Below are 14,967 nucleotides of genomic sequence, written 5' to 3' on the forward strand. Positions count from 1 at the left end.
AGTTTGAATACTATTCAAGGCCGAACTTTTATCCTGAGGAATTAGAGCTATTGACTAGGAAAGGAAAACTTTTACAATCTCACGCAAAGGGAACTTTATCCTAGGAAACTGAAACAGGGCAGCTGCCAGGCCAGATTCAAACTCATCTCTTAAATCACTCCCTTTGGCTGATTCTTATTTTACAGCAAATAGGCTGGTCATGTAAATCAATCAAAATAACTGAAAACAAAACAAAAACCACCTTTAAGTTTCTCTGAGTGTTAACAGACCCTTGCCTTGTCCAGAGCTGGAACCATATTCACCACTTGGTCCCTGTTCTCCCTCATGAAGTATATTTAAAGGCTCTTGAGTCACCAGTCTTCCATCTCTGTGACTAATGGCATAGCAGCTTCTTTAGGGCTCACTCATATTTTCTCTATTGTGGTTTCTGAAAAATCTCTCCGGCTTCTATTTCCATTAAGCAAACATTTGTTTTTCTTCCAACAGAGATTTCAAGGGGGGCGGGAAAAAAGCATACGAGGTATTTGTTTTCGTCAAATGAAAACTGCAGAGTCATGCCAGGTGTTCAGTGTAAAATCAAACAGATTTTAGGGAAATCAAAAGATGAACACATAAAATGCTCCTTGTCTTGCCTCCTACCTCTAACACCACTTCCAATCCCATTTTTCTTTAAGGTTAGCTACTTTAAGAATGGTAGTAGAAGAGCTTACAATTAGAGTATATAGAATAGCATCCTATTTACATGACACCAGCTTGCACAGTTTGCTCATTCACTGTTAGTCATTGCTTAAATATCACTGTGTTCTCAATGAACTCTTGTCCACTCTATTTAAAATTGCAACCCACCTGGTCACATACATGTCTTCTACGTTCCTTCCCCATTATTTCTCCATAGCACTTCTCACCTTCTAATACACTATATCATTTACATTGTTTTCCCCCATACTCCCTGCTCTGTGACCACCCCCTGCCCCCTGGACAATGTGGACATACGCAGGACTTTTTGTCAGTTTTGTTCACTGATGTGTTCCTGGTGCTGGAACAGTGCTACCACATAGTAGGTACTGAAAAAATACTCTGAAAGGATGAACAGTAATCCAATAGCTCAGGGACTGGATCTTACCCATTTAACAAGAAATATGATAGCTGACTTCTTTCTAAAAAGAGAATAATTACCTACCCATTGGAAGATCAAGATTTCAAACTTCCAAGGAAGGACTGCTTCTCCAAATGTGTCAATTATAAAAAGTTTTATATGCTACTCAAAATAATGTACATAGGTTTATTTTCTATAGACTGGAGAGTATACATCAATATATTTAAATCCACTACTTTCAGAACTGGTCTTCTCAATATCTTACAATCTCCTATTCACCCCCGACAAACCCCCATCTTCTTTTCTTTGAGACTTTGGTGCCAATGTTTTGTCACTATACCCATCTCCTTCTAAGGTCTTTTTCAGTGTATCTTTGTTTCTGTAGTAAACACTAATCCTCCTACTCAGCCTCTCCAGAGCTTCACATTCTGAATTCCCTTCTTCCATGTCACCCAGAGCCTGAGAGACCATTGTTCCATAGGACCCGGGCCCCACCTGGGTGCTCACCTGCTCGTATTTGCCAGTTCCCTGCGAATCCTTGCTTTCACTGCTGCTTGCCTTTTGCTCTTTGCTCTTATTTCAGCCCTTCTGAATCAAGCTAGCTTCATGAATCACATTTACCTTTGTACTAGCTTGCAACTGTGTGGCATTTTGCCTACTCACTCCTTTCTTTATCCTTCACTCCTCCCTTCTGCCTTTTCTCTGGGTACATATGATTGTCTGGTTTGTTTATTTTTATGACAGTTAAGTGCCAACTAATAGATTCTATAGCTTATAGGGCAGAAGTTGCTCAAGAACTGAATTCTGTATTTTTTTACACAGGAGATTAATTACCTACCAATGAATGTTTTACAAGATTACTTAATAATATTTTGTTTACAATTACATAATACTATTAATTCTCTACTAATTCATGTTTTTACAACATTAGCCCAATAGTATAGAATTTAATAGTACTTCTTGATAGCTTCCATCCTTGAAATGAATTTAGAAAGCTGGGCATTAAACTGTCTAATTAATAAGCATTTACTGAGTGTCTAATATATAACTGATACTGTGCTAACTTCTAGATACAAAAGAGGAATAAGGTATAGGCCCATTTCTTGGTGAGAATTCAGCTTACTAGAAGAAACGCACAAGTAAACCAACAGCTATAATGTACTGCGGTAAGTTCTCTAACTGAAATAGGCACAGGGTGTGACAAATAGACTTAAAGGGCAAATAACTCATCTTAGAAGGGGAAGGATGGAAGTGGGAAGGGAGTGAATGGTAGGCTTCTCAAGGGGGATGAGAGGCCTAAGCTGGGTCCTAAAGCAAAGGTAGAAATTAACCTGGTGAAGTGACATGAAAAAAATTTTGAGTTCAAGTACTAAAAGAGTTCAGTATGAGTCTATGGTCATGACACCCTGAACATGCTGGATCTTGTCTGATCTAGGAAGCTAAGCAGGGCTGGGCCTGGTTAGTACTTGGATGGGAGACCACCTAGGAATACCAGGTGCTGTAGGTGGGAAAAAACAAACAAATGTTCAGAATGGCTGGAATATAAAGGTGTACTAGAATAGAGGGCAGGTGTGAGAAAGGATGGTTCTGGAGGCAATGAAACAGATTTCAGAATGAGTAGACTTGTTTTTCTTACATGTACAATTCCATGGTGACACCTGTTATTTAAGTTTCTATTTCTTCCATAAGCAAATATCAATACTGATTGACTTGCATAAAATGACACAGTATTTCTCAACAGTGGAAAATAATGGAATAGGACAGATGACTAGAAAGATCCACCAAAAATTCTGAAAACAGTGAAATGTAAAAGCAACCACTGCCAATTCTTTAGAGGTCCACAGCAAAGCTGGCTTTAACAAAGTTAAAAATGAAACACTAAGGAAGATTAAAATGTAACTAAAATTAAATTTTTAAACAATAAGCTGAACTATGAGAATGGATTAGTCAAAACACCCAAAGCTTAAGTTAACCAAGCAAAGCAAAACCAAAGTAAGCCTAATAAGGTAAATCTGGAACAGATTTCGGCATAGTGAGCAATGCCTCATTTGGGGATATAACTGGGGACCTACATACCCAGTACCAAGGTCCAGGGCCTTGTAACACCTTGCTATCTATCTGAAGGGTATCTAAGGTGAGGTGCATGATATCTTTTGTATTTCCCAAACCAAATACTGACCTGGAACATATCAAACATCAGTAAGTGTGTCCTGAATGGACTTGGTACAAATGGGCTAATGGTACCTGCAGGAGCATTGGGGCAGGGAGTACCCTGCTTCCCAGTGTCTCACTATGGCTAAGTGTCACATCTTCAAATCCCCATTACCCTCCAAACCAGCCTATGGATAGGAATGCTATTCCAGAAAGCCTGTTTACTCATATATTAATTCTTTCATTTAGCCATTCGAGAACTTATCAGTTGCCTAATGCTACTTACAAGTACAGCATTCAAAGATGAATCATCACAGACCTGCCCTTTAAGAGGTTGCAGTAAACAGGAAAATACATGTCAATTAATTACCTCTGTAAAGTTAAAATGTGACAAGTAGCACAGTTACGATGCTGAGACTTCAAAGCAGGGAGAGATTACTTCCAGCTGGGATGATCAGAGAAGGTTCTGTGGAAGAGGTGGCATTTGAGGAAGGTCCTGAGAAGAGGAATTAGGACAGGAGAGGAGTGCTTTTCTGAAAAAAGAAACAATATGGATGTAGAAGAGGGATGGAGAGGCCCGGGGGAATGGTGAACAGATCAGTTTGCCTAACTGTAGTAGGAAATAAAGTTGGAAGGACAAATTGTGGTCAGATAGTAGAGCATCAAATATTAGGCTAGGGAGTTTAGACTTTGTAGGCAATGAAAGCCATGGAAGATTTTGAGCAAGGGAATATTACAAATATGAATCTGGCAGTTACATGTAAGGATTGGGGTGGAGAGCCTTCGTAGGCTCCACTCAATTGTCTAATTCTATACATTTACTGATGTCTACTAAGCACTAGTTACCAGAGAATTAAAGGTAAATAAACAGACCTTTTCATTCAAGATGCTGAGTTTGGCAGATAGTAGGGAAATTATGGAGTCTGACTTCATTTTTAAATTTCTTCAGGAATGTCTGTCACATGGATTTGAGAAACAAAGCGGAAAAAAAAGTAGAAGACTATAGTGGAGGAAGGTATAGAAGAGGAAGGTTAGCACTCAATGCAGAGGAAAGACTGTGGCCAAAGGAACACAATCTGAGGTAATAATGGCAGCTAATATTTACTGAGACCTTAATACTTGCCAAGCACTATGTTAAGTGTTTTACATAGATTATCTCACTTAATCTCATAATACCACCCTGTGAGGTAGGTTCTATTATTAATACCCCGTCAATAAATGAGAAAACAGAAGCTAAGGAAACTAATTTAAGACCACACAATAGTAAGTGAAAAGAGCCAGAAATCAAACCCAGATTGTCTATTTCCAGAGCCTAGACTAGGTTACTCTGGAAAGGTCATCCAGTATGGCTCTAGCAAGGGCTGGATATGGGCGTGTAGAGCAGAGAATGGTCAGATATGAAGCTGTTAAGTTAGACTGGCATAAAACTGTGCAAGTCTTAGAGTAGTTTGATCTCCTTCCTATACATGATCAAGGGTTTTTGATGTTTTCTGCTGGTTCGACCTTTATTACATTTCCAGAATCTGAACATTTCTGACCACTTTCATCACCACCACCTTGGCCCCAGCCACCATCACCTTATGTGATTTACTCTAATATTGTTCTAACAAATTGCTGCTTTTACCCTCATTCCTCTAGTCTATTTTTAATAAGCAACCAAAGCCATCTTTCAAAAATGTGTTAGAGTATCTCTCCTCCACAAAATCCAGCAATGGCTTCCCATTTCCCTTAGAGTAGCAAGGTCCCAACAATAGCTTTCATGGATCCATCTGCTCTGCCTCACTCCCTTTACCCCTCATCTACTAATAGTTTTCACCTTATTCTCCTCATGCTGACCTCTGTGCTTATACGTCACACATGCTCCTGCCTCAGGGCCTTTGTTTGGAACAATCTTTTCCATACATCCACTTGATAAATTCCTGCAACTCTTTCAAATCATCGTCCAAATGCCCCTCTCTTATTGAGGCCCATCTTCAATACCATAACCTCCCTCCCTCATGTGCTCTCTACCCCTGACTGCTTTCTCAATCCCCTTTACTCTGATTTACTTTGTTTTCCATACCACTTACGACATTCTAACTTTCTAGATGGCTTGTTTATTCTGCTCATTGTCTATGTTCCTATGATATAAGTTCTTTGAGAGCAGGAATCTTTTTTGTTTACTGATGTAGCTCGAGCACCTAGAAAAGTCCAAGTAGGTGCTCAACCGAAACTGACAGTAGGGATAAACTGCAAAGTGGCATAAAAAGGGAAAAAATAATACATTCATAGTTATATTTTTAAGAGAATTAATGAATACCTAATCTAGTCATTGTTTTAGAAGAAATTATAATTTTAGTTTTCTGAATCTATTAAGCTAAATTGAATTTCTTTAACCACTTTCAAATTGTTAATATTGTGATTAACTTTCAAAAACAATCTAAATACGAAACATTGTTTACATTGTCTAAATTCTTTTCTATTAAACCAATAAATATTTTAGGATGCTGTACATTAATTATCTATCGCTGCACAATAAATAACCCCAAAACTTAGTTTCTTAAAACAATAAACATTTATTATCTCCAGTTTCTGTAGTTCAGGAATTTGGGAGTGGATTAATTGGACAATTCTTGCTCAGGGTCTCTCATGATACAGTTGTCAGGATGTAAGCTTGGGCTGCAGGCATCTGAAGGCTTGACTGAGGCTGAGGACCCACCTCCAAGATGGCTCACTCAGTGGTTGGCAAGCTGATGGCTGGATGTTGGAAGTAAACCTCAGCTACTTCTCATGTGGACTCTCCACTGGGCCTTGAAAATCTTCACAACATGGTGGCTGGCTTCCTCCAGAGTGGGCAATCCAAGAGAGAGCAAGGCAGAAGCAGCAATGTTTTTTATGACTTGGCCTTGTTCATACACTATCACTTCCTCTATATTCTATTGGTCATACAGACCAATCCTGATGAAATATGTGAGGAGACTACACAAGGACATGAATATTAGGAGGTGAGGTTCATTGGGGGCCATCTTGGAGGCTGGCTACAAGTTATATACAGTATTTGCACAATATTTTGTATTCAGCTTTTTTTTTCAGTTTATATATATTTCTATTAACATAGCTTACATACTTTTTGTTTTAGGAAGTAGATGTTTTTCCAAAAATATTAACTCTTAAAAACTGAAAACAATATGGACTTTAAACTTCTCTTTTAACCACTTGAAGCTTTCCATTTTTTCTTACAGTCTAAATATTTTACTTAATGAAAGAATTAAAATCAGGACAACTACAACTCACACAATGTCCTCTTTGTTGTTCCTAAGGGTGAAAGTGAATTTAAATACTTCAAATAAAAGTCAGATATATTATGAAAGAGTAGGAATTAATGATTCATTATATTTAAAATTATAAACATGTTAATAACTGAATAAAACTAAGTGAAATTAAATACTAAATCAAGGAAGATATAAAGTGGAAATACTGATATTAACAGAATGGCAATTTCCTTTACGCTACTACGGAAAAAAGTTTCTAATCATACAATGGTAGCATTAATACTTAAGTACTGAAGAGATATTTGGTAGAAAGAGACAAGACTGACTATAGCACAGATCTGAAAAATACTGAAAAATTTTATAAGAAGAATTTTTCAAATAGCAACTAAATAAAAGAAATTTATTTAAAAATCAACTTTTATTAGATTATTGCCAAGAAGCTATAATAAAGACCTGTAAGCATGGAAACTACAATGGCAGAGACGGAAGAAGAAGAAGAATTTCCCAATAGTATGAGTTGTTTCATGTTGGTGGAGAAGTGAGAATTTTTACCCCAAGGGCTTAGCCTACATTGGACCACACTATCCAAAGTAGATTCACAGATCAGGATGCTGGTTGATATCTTTTAAGGTCATTCCAATCCTGAGATCAAATACTTTTAACTCCCAATAAAAGAATTAGAATTGATGCATTGATGGTTATCAAAAAATATAAAATTCTTTCCTATAAATAGATCTTTTTCTGCACTTTATTACATTTTAATCAAAACATCATTAGACAAGGCTCCTTCTATATAATGAAACCATTTGAGTGTTATACCAAAATGACATCAGGTAGTATATGACTTCATTCTTCGTTTCAGGCTTGACTTAGCTACATAATCAAAGCATGGGGAAAGCTGTAACTATTGTTGCCTATTGTTCTTCATAAGTCACAAGGCCTTTCATTAAGAGTGAAAGTTCTCTAGATTAAGAAAATACTATCAATCAGGAGGGGGTTAATAGCGCCCCAATAAGCAAATATAATGAAAATCTAAGGTGATAAATAATCTCTGCCTCTAAACCCATACCCACTGTGGGAAGCACTTACTGCAGAGGAATAATTACAAGGGTCAATGCCATATGTCATTGTCTATATTGGAGTTTGTGGGAAGAGAAGTGAAAACATGTTTTCCCTTTCTTGTTAGCAAGTGAAAAATAGCTACTGCTTCAAACAAGTTATATGAGAAAGACTGAAATATTACAATACTTCATGTATAAGACAAGGAATAGAGATTCTATGTAAGTACATTTCCTCAGATGTGTCTTTAAGATGCTTCCCCTCTAAATACCTTAACATTTTTATTTTCACAATGTTTTGTAAAAATGTCTCTAAAGTAACATTTATGGTTTAAGGTTTTGATTATGATCATCAGTTATATTTTTCTGTAAACCTGGTATGCCTCCAGGGGCTACAGGTTTATAGGATTATTTGCCCTTCTGCCACTAAATGGACCCATTACCATAATTTTTGAGCTGGTTTTATTTGACATCATGCTATTATTATGTGCCTGACTCCTTTGATAAGCTGCCATTATCTAATTTGAAAAAATCTTTTGTGGGAGGTGGATCGGAGATCTATATTTATTACACTTTGTCAATTTATGCAAATGAAGACCTCTCCAATAGAATAAAGGTTGTGAACTTTGTGACAGCTCCTTTAGCGACTCATAGATTTCTTTCCATTTGTTATAAGCTCTCGGCTTAGAATAAGAAAGCAGAATTTGCAGAAATCTGACCTATGGAAAAGTGCAGTATTACTTTATATAGGTTACTTACCAATTTTTCCTTTCCTTTCTGGGCTTTCCCCGTTTCCTTCAACTAATATGTCACTCTCAACCTGTAGAAAATGGACATGGATACTCATATAAGAGCAATGTTCTCTCCTTTCTCTGTCAGTATGCCTATTTTTGATGTAGTTATCTCTTTCACATTTGTTTTGAATCTGTTCAGGCTTTGGAAATCAGATCACCAAACTCATTTCCTGACTGGCAGTTGTACTCTTGGACTTTTTCACCTCTTCCACTCTTTCTTTTTATTCAAACTACAACTGCGGCCACTCTTATAAAATCACTTGTTTATAAAATCAGCAACAGCAAAAGGAGGCAAATCACACTCCCTCTGAAAGCTAGTGTATATTTTTGTGTAAATGTATGGTGAGGGGCAGTGAGTAAAGAGCTAATCCGCAAACAAAGTGCAGTTTATGCACTTTGTTTTGTGAGGTTTTTTTTAGGCTGTGAAGAACTCAAGTACTAGTTGCGTGTTCCAAGTGTGACAAAAAGCAACCACTTAGTATTACATTTATGAGGATGTGGTTAAAAGGGACCAAGCCAATCCCAGTCCTAGGTACATACCCAAAGAATTGAAAACAGGGACTCGGATCATTTGAGATCTTGCTCCCTGTCATATGTTGCCAGTTTGGCAACTTTTATAAAAACTAAAAGAAAAAAAACACGACTCAAACAGATATTTCTATGCCAAAGTTCACGGCAGCATTATTCATAAGAGCCATAGATGGAAACAACCCAACTGTCCACCAACAAATGCAGACATAGACAAAATAATATACACATATATATAATAGAATATTATTTATCTATAAAAAGGAATGAAGTTCTAATACATACGACGTGGGTGAACCCTGAAAATGTTATGCTAAGGGAAAGAAGCCAGACACAGAAAGACAAATATTATATGATTTCACTTATATTAAAATAACAAATAGGCAAATTAATTGACAGAAAGTAGATTAGAGGTCATCAGGGGTTGGAGGAATGGAGAATGGGAGCTATTACTTAACAGGTCCAGAGTTTCTGTCTGAGGTGATAAATAAGTTTTGGAAACAGTAATGATGATTGTACAACACTGTGAATGTAACTCATCCCACTGAATTATATATTTAGAATGGCTAAAATGGCAATTTTTATGTTATACATCTTGTACCAGTAAAAAAAAATTAAAAACAGAAGGAACCAAGCATTTCAAACATAAGGTCATAAGAGGAAAATCGGGACTATTATTTCAACATAGTTAACAGTATGACAACAATCCATCCCTGTGCTACTTCCTGAGTTAAATTCTGAAGGGTAGTACTGACACTCAGAAAATGTCTTTAAGCATGAGTTTATACAGTATCTTCCATTCTCTCAGAAAGTTAAACTTACCTATGCAACATAAATCTGAAAATTATACATTCAAGAGAGAATATAAAGTGTTATAAATTCTAACTATAGTGTAAACATTTTCAAGAAGGGTCTTCTAACATTTTATTGACTACAACTTAAACACTTCTCCAGAGGATTTCAGGTCGAGATGGTGGAGTAAGTAAATACTGCTTGTCTCCTTCCATAATCGTATCAAAATTACAACTAAACTATAGAACAACCATTGCTGATGACCTCCTGAAGACTAGCTGAACAGAAGTCCAATAACTAAGGATATAAAGCAGAAGCCATGTTGAGAAAGGCAGAAGGGGCAGAGATGCAGAACAGGCTGTTCCCACATTCATGTGAGGCAGTTAAAAATGTGGAGGGATATCTTGGGCTGCAGAGGTCCCCCCTGGGGAGTGAGGGGTCACAGCCCCAGAGCAGGCTCCCTAGGGTTCCAGTGCTGGGTAGAGAATCTCCATAACTTCTGGATGTGAAAAACAGCATGGATTGTACCCTGAGTGAGAGGAGGGCTGCTGGAGACCCAGGTGTTTCTCTTAAGGGGCCCCGCGCCAGGACTTAGTTGCTGCCGGACTCACTCGCTCTGAGCTCCAGTGCTGGGACAACAGTCCCAGCAGCTAGATAAATGCCAGGGACACATGGGAGGAAATGAATTGTCTGGCTTCAGGGTGAGGGCTGCAGAGGCAGCGTTCTTCCTGAAAGAAGTGCTGGCAGAAGCCATTGTTCTTTTGTTGAGCCCTCCCTCCACCCACCTATAGGCATAGGTGGGAGCCAAGTCTGAGTCCCTCTCGACCTGACCAAATTGTTTGCCCCCACCCTGGTGATTCCCTGTGCCACCCAACTTGTGGGCCCATCCAAGCCACTTCCAGTGGTTTCTTCATGCAAACTGCCTGTTTTGGCTTATGCTGCGGACTTTCCTAAAACTCTTTCAAAGGTTCACAAACCCTAAATAAGAAGCATCTGGCCTCAGCCTGCCCTGTACCTCTTGCTAAGTGGCCTAAAGCCTGGCAGTAATAGCAGCCAGTTTCAGTTTGCAGTTTAGCTTCTTCCAGGCACCACCAAGCCTAGCACGAACTGTAACCATCAGCGGATTATTCTGTAGCTCATACCATATGGCCCCAGGCAGGGCAAAGGCCGTGGCTGACTTGGACCTGCACCAAAGCTCCTCCCAAGAGGTCCCAGAAGCAACACACCTGGTGGCCAGCTTCGGACCATACCAGCACACCATCCAACTACCTCCACAAATGACACACGCAAAAGGTGGACTCGGTAGGCATAAGAGCCCCACAAAAGCGAATCCTGCTTTGTGAGTTCTGCCCTTGCATAACAGCTCCTCCACTGTAGTCATGGCCAGTCCTCATAGCCAATCAGTCTGAGGGTCAGTCCTTCCCACTGATGTACCAATAGCAGTCAAGGCTCAACTGCAAAAGGAGAGCATATACAACCCACACAAGGGATATACCTGGAGCACCTTGCTCAGGTGACCAGGAAGACTGTGTCATTGGGTCCCACAGAACACCAACTATATAAGGCCACGCTATCAAGACCAGAAGATGTAGTGGCTTTACCTAACACATAGAAACAAACATAGGGAGTCAGCCAAAATGAGGAGACAAATAAATACGTCTCGAATGAAAGAACAATACTAAAAAAAAATAGAACTAGATAAAATGGAGACAAGCAATCTACCCGATGCAGAGTTCAAAACACCTGTAAGGATGCTCAATGAAATAAGGGGAAGAGTAGATGAACTCAGTGAGAACTTTAACGAAGAGACAGAAACAAAATAGACATAGAAAACAAAAAAGAACCAGTCAGAAATGAAGAATACAATAATTGAAATGAAGAATACATTAGAAGGAATCAACAGTAGATTAGATGAAGTAGAGGATAGAATCAGCAATTTGGAAGAAAGGTAGCAGAAAACATCCAATCAGAACAGCAAAAAGAATAAGAATTCAAAAATATGAGGATAGTTTAAGGGGCCTGTGGGATAACTTCAAGCATACCAACATTCACATCATAGGAGTACCAGAAGGAGAAGAAAGAGTAAGGAATTGAAAACCTATTTGAAGAAATAATGATGGAAATGTTTCCTAACTTGGTGAAGGAAATAGACATACTAGTCCAGGAAGTACAGAGTCACAAAAAAGATGAACTCAAAGAGGCCCACACCAAGATACATCATAATAAAATGCCAAAGGTTAAAGACAAAAAGAGAATCTTAAAAGCAAGAGAAAAGCAGTTAGTTGCCTACAAAGGAGCTCTCGTAAGACTGATTTCTCAATAGAAACTTTGCAGGCCAGAAAGGATTGGCAGGAAATATTAAAAATGATGAAAAGCAAGAACCTACAACCAAGATTACTCTACCCAGCAAACCTATCATTTAGAATCAAAAGAGAGATCAACAGCTTCTCAGATTAGAGAAAGCTAAAGAAATTCATCACCACAGAATCCACTTTACAAGAAATGTTAAAAGGACTTCTTTAAAAAGGATAAAAATTTAAAAGGTCAAAAATGTGAATAATAAAATGGCAATAACTATATACCTATCAATAATTCCTTTAAATGTAAGTAGATTAAATGCTCCAGTGAAAAGACATAGTGTGGCTAAATGGATAAGAAAACAAGACCCATACATATGCTGTCTACAAGAGACTTAATTCAGATCAAAAGACACACTGACTGAAAGTAAAAGGATGGAAAAAGATATTTCATGTAAATAAAAATTAACAAAAAGCTGGGGTAGCAATACTTATATCAATCAAAATAGACTTAAAACAAGAGACAAGAAGAACCTAGCAATTCCACTTATTAGTACTTATCTAAAGAAATCCAAAACACTAATTTGAAAAGACATGCATCCCATGTTCATTGTAGCATTATTTACAACAGCCAAGAAATGGAAGCAACCTAAGTGTCCACTGATAGATGAATAAAAAAGAGGTAGTACATATACACAATGGAATATTATTCAGCCATAAAAAAAAAAAAATGAAATCTTGACAACATGGATGGACCTAGAGGGTATTAGGCTAAGTGAAATAAGACAAATACCATATGATTTCACCTATACGTGGAATCCAAAAAACAAAATAAACAAACCAGAAACAAACTCATAGATACAGAGAACATTATGATGGTTACCAAATGGGAGAGGTATTGGGAGATGAATGAAAAAGTGGAAGAGATTAAGATGTGCAAACTGCCAATTATAAAAACGGTCACAGGAATGTAAAGCACAACTTAGGGAATATAGTCAATAACATTGATTAGTACTATACTTATTGGAGTGATCACTTTGTAAGTTATATATCTAGGCACTATGTTGTATACTTCAAGCTAGTATAATACTATATATCAACTATAATTGAAAAATTTAAAAATATTTTTAAAGTTTAAAAAAAGCCCTTCTCCAGATATTTGGAATCCTAGGATAGAATGAGCGGTACCTACCCCAAGGCTTGCAATCTTGACAACACTTCCATTAACTTTCCCTTTTAAAAACACTTCAAACAGGAGACACTTCAAACTGGCATCTCCAAACATCCCCCTTCTTCGGCATCTCTGCCCCATACACACAGAGAGGGTTAAATGGATTCCCCTTTAATTTGCTGTTTCTACTAGTGGCACCACACATTTCCTAATCAACAACTCAAAATCTTCACCATCTGTGAATTCTCCCCTCTCCTGCCATCTATATTTCAATCTGTTATGAAGGACTGGTGATTTTTCCTTTGCAATGTCTTTCCCATATCTTTCTCTTTTTTTTCTCCTAGTTCCCTGAATCTAGATTCCAACCTTTATTACTTGACTTGGACTGCTATGAAACTCTGAACTGGTCTTCTCATCACCAATGTATCTATTCTCAAATCTATACACTACTGTCATCCTAAAATGCTGTTTTCATCATTTTCCCACTAGATTGTAACCCATATTATTGCAGGGATTCATTCATCTTTAAACTTGGAATATAACATGTTTAATTAATGTTTGCTGAATGAATTAATGAATACATAAATCACATCACTCTTCAAAACTTTCATCTATTTCTCATTGTCTACAATGAAAGATACAAACTCAAACTCTATACGCCTGACTATAAGCCACTTTAAAGCAAGGATCCTATCTTGTCCCCCATTGTACCCCTCAAGCTATAGGAGAGCCTGGTATTCAGCGGGTACTCACTAAACATTTCTTAAATGAACATTTGACAGATCCATGAAAGTACAGATAAGCTGGCCTGAAATGTGGGTATATAATGTTTTTTAGAGAACTTTCAGTCCTGCGTAATGGCTTAGTCAGAACGACAACTAATAAAAATTGGATATGTTGCAAATAAAATGGCAATAGGTAATAATTAACAGGCAAAACATTTTGTATATAAATAAAACAGTAAACGTTTAAAAAAACTGATTTAAAAATTGATGAGAATAAATCCTTGATCTCCAGGATTTCTCATTCCTGCAAGGATTTAAACTAGTTATAATATCACAAGATAACACCTATTTAATAGAATTCTATATTTGCACATATGCAATAAAAAGTAATATAGGAGAAGAACCAAAATGGGGTAGATGACAGAGGCTCTGTTCATCCCTCTGGCGACCAAATCAAAGTTGTGACGGAAACAAGGAGCAGCAGCAAGGAAAAACTGCCTGGGATCTTGATGAATAAGGCATATAATTAGGGAGAAATCCAAGAAAGCACCCTGCAACGGCAGAAAGTAAGATGGGGCGAGGACGTGGGGCAACCCACTCTTGAGCAGCTGAGACAGAGGCTGCGGCAGCAGCAGATGCCTCTTAAAGAGGCTGCGTCCTCGAGCAGATTTTCGCGGTGACAGACCTGCTCGTTCTGAACACCAGTGCCGATTGGGCTGCGCAAAGGGGGCACCAGGGACTTACAAGGAGACACTGTCAGAGTGAGGGCCGAAGGGAGACTCGCTCTGTACAGAATGCTGGCAGTATCCATCGTTCCCTGTTGAGCCCTGCCCACTACCAGTGCGTGGACACAGTGTCACCATTGCCGTGAGGTCATCAGACTGGATAACAGAGGTTGCTCCGCCCATAAGATTCTCTGAAACTCCACTTCCCCCAACTCATGGCCCCACCCAAGCCACAACCAGGTTTATCCTCAGTGAGTCAGATGCTCCTTGCTGAGCAGCGCCTAGCCTCACACTGGAGCCAGCTGGCCTCGGTTTCTGGCGTGGCCTTTCGAGGCAGCTATAAGCACAGCATCTGTGGATTGCTTGCTGAATCTTAACA

General features: G+C 38.3%; 1 protein-coding gene and 1 pseudogene across 4 annotated transcripts in view; one reads left to right on the top strand and one right to left on the bottom strand.

The window, feature by feature from the left end:
* Nucleotides 1–14,967, bottom strand: part of ENTPD5 (ectonucleoside triphosphate diphosphohydrolase 5) — a 45,193-nt gene that overhangs the window by 26,006 nt on the left and 4,220 nt on the right. For all 4 annotated transcript variants that reach the window (XM_025041965.1, XM_025041967.1, XM_025041966.1 and 1 more), the window contains exon 3: nucleotides 8,316–8,376. The gene's annotated coding sequence lies outside the window, so the exon portion shown is untranslated. The remainder of the gene's footprint in view (nucleotides 1–8,315; nucleotides 8,377–14,967) is intronic.
* Nucleotides 2,485–2,603, top strand: LOC112473844 (annotated as a pseudogene).

This window comes from Pteropus alecto, unplaced genomic scaffold (genome assembly GCF_000325575.1).
Source record: "Pteropus alecto unplaced genomic scaffold, ASM32557v1 scaffold8, whole genome shotgun sequence".
Taxonomy (NCBI): Eukaryota; Metazoa; Chordata; class Mammalia; order Chiroptera; family Pteropodidae; genus Pteropus; species Pteropus alecto.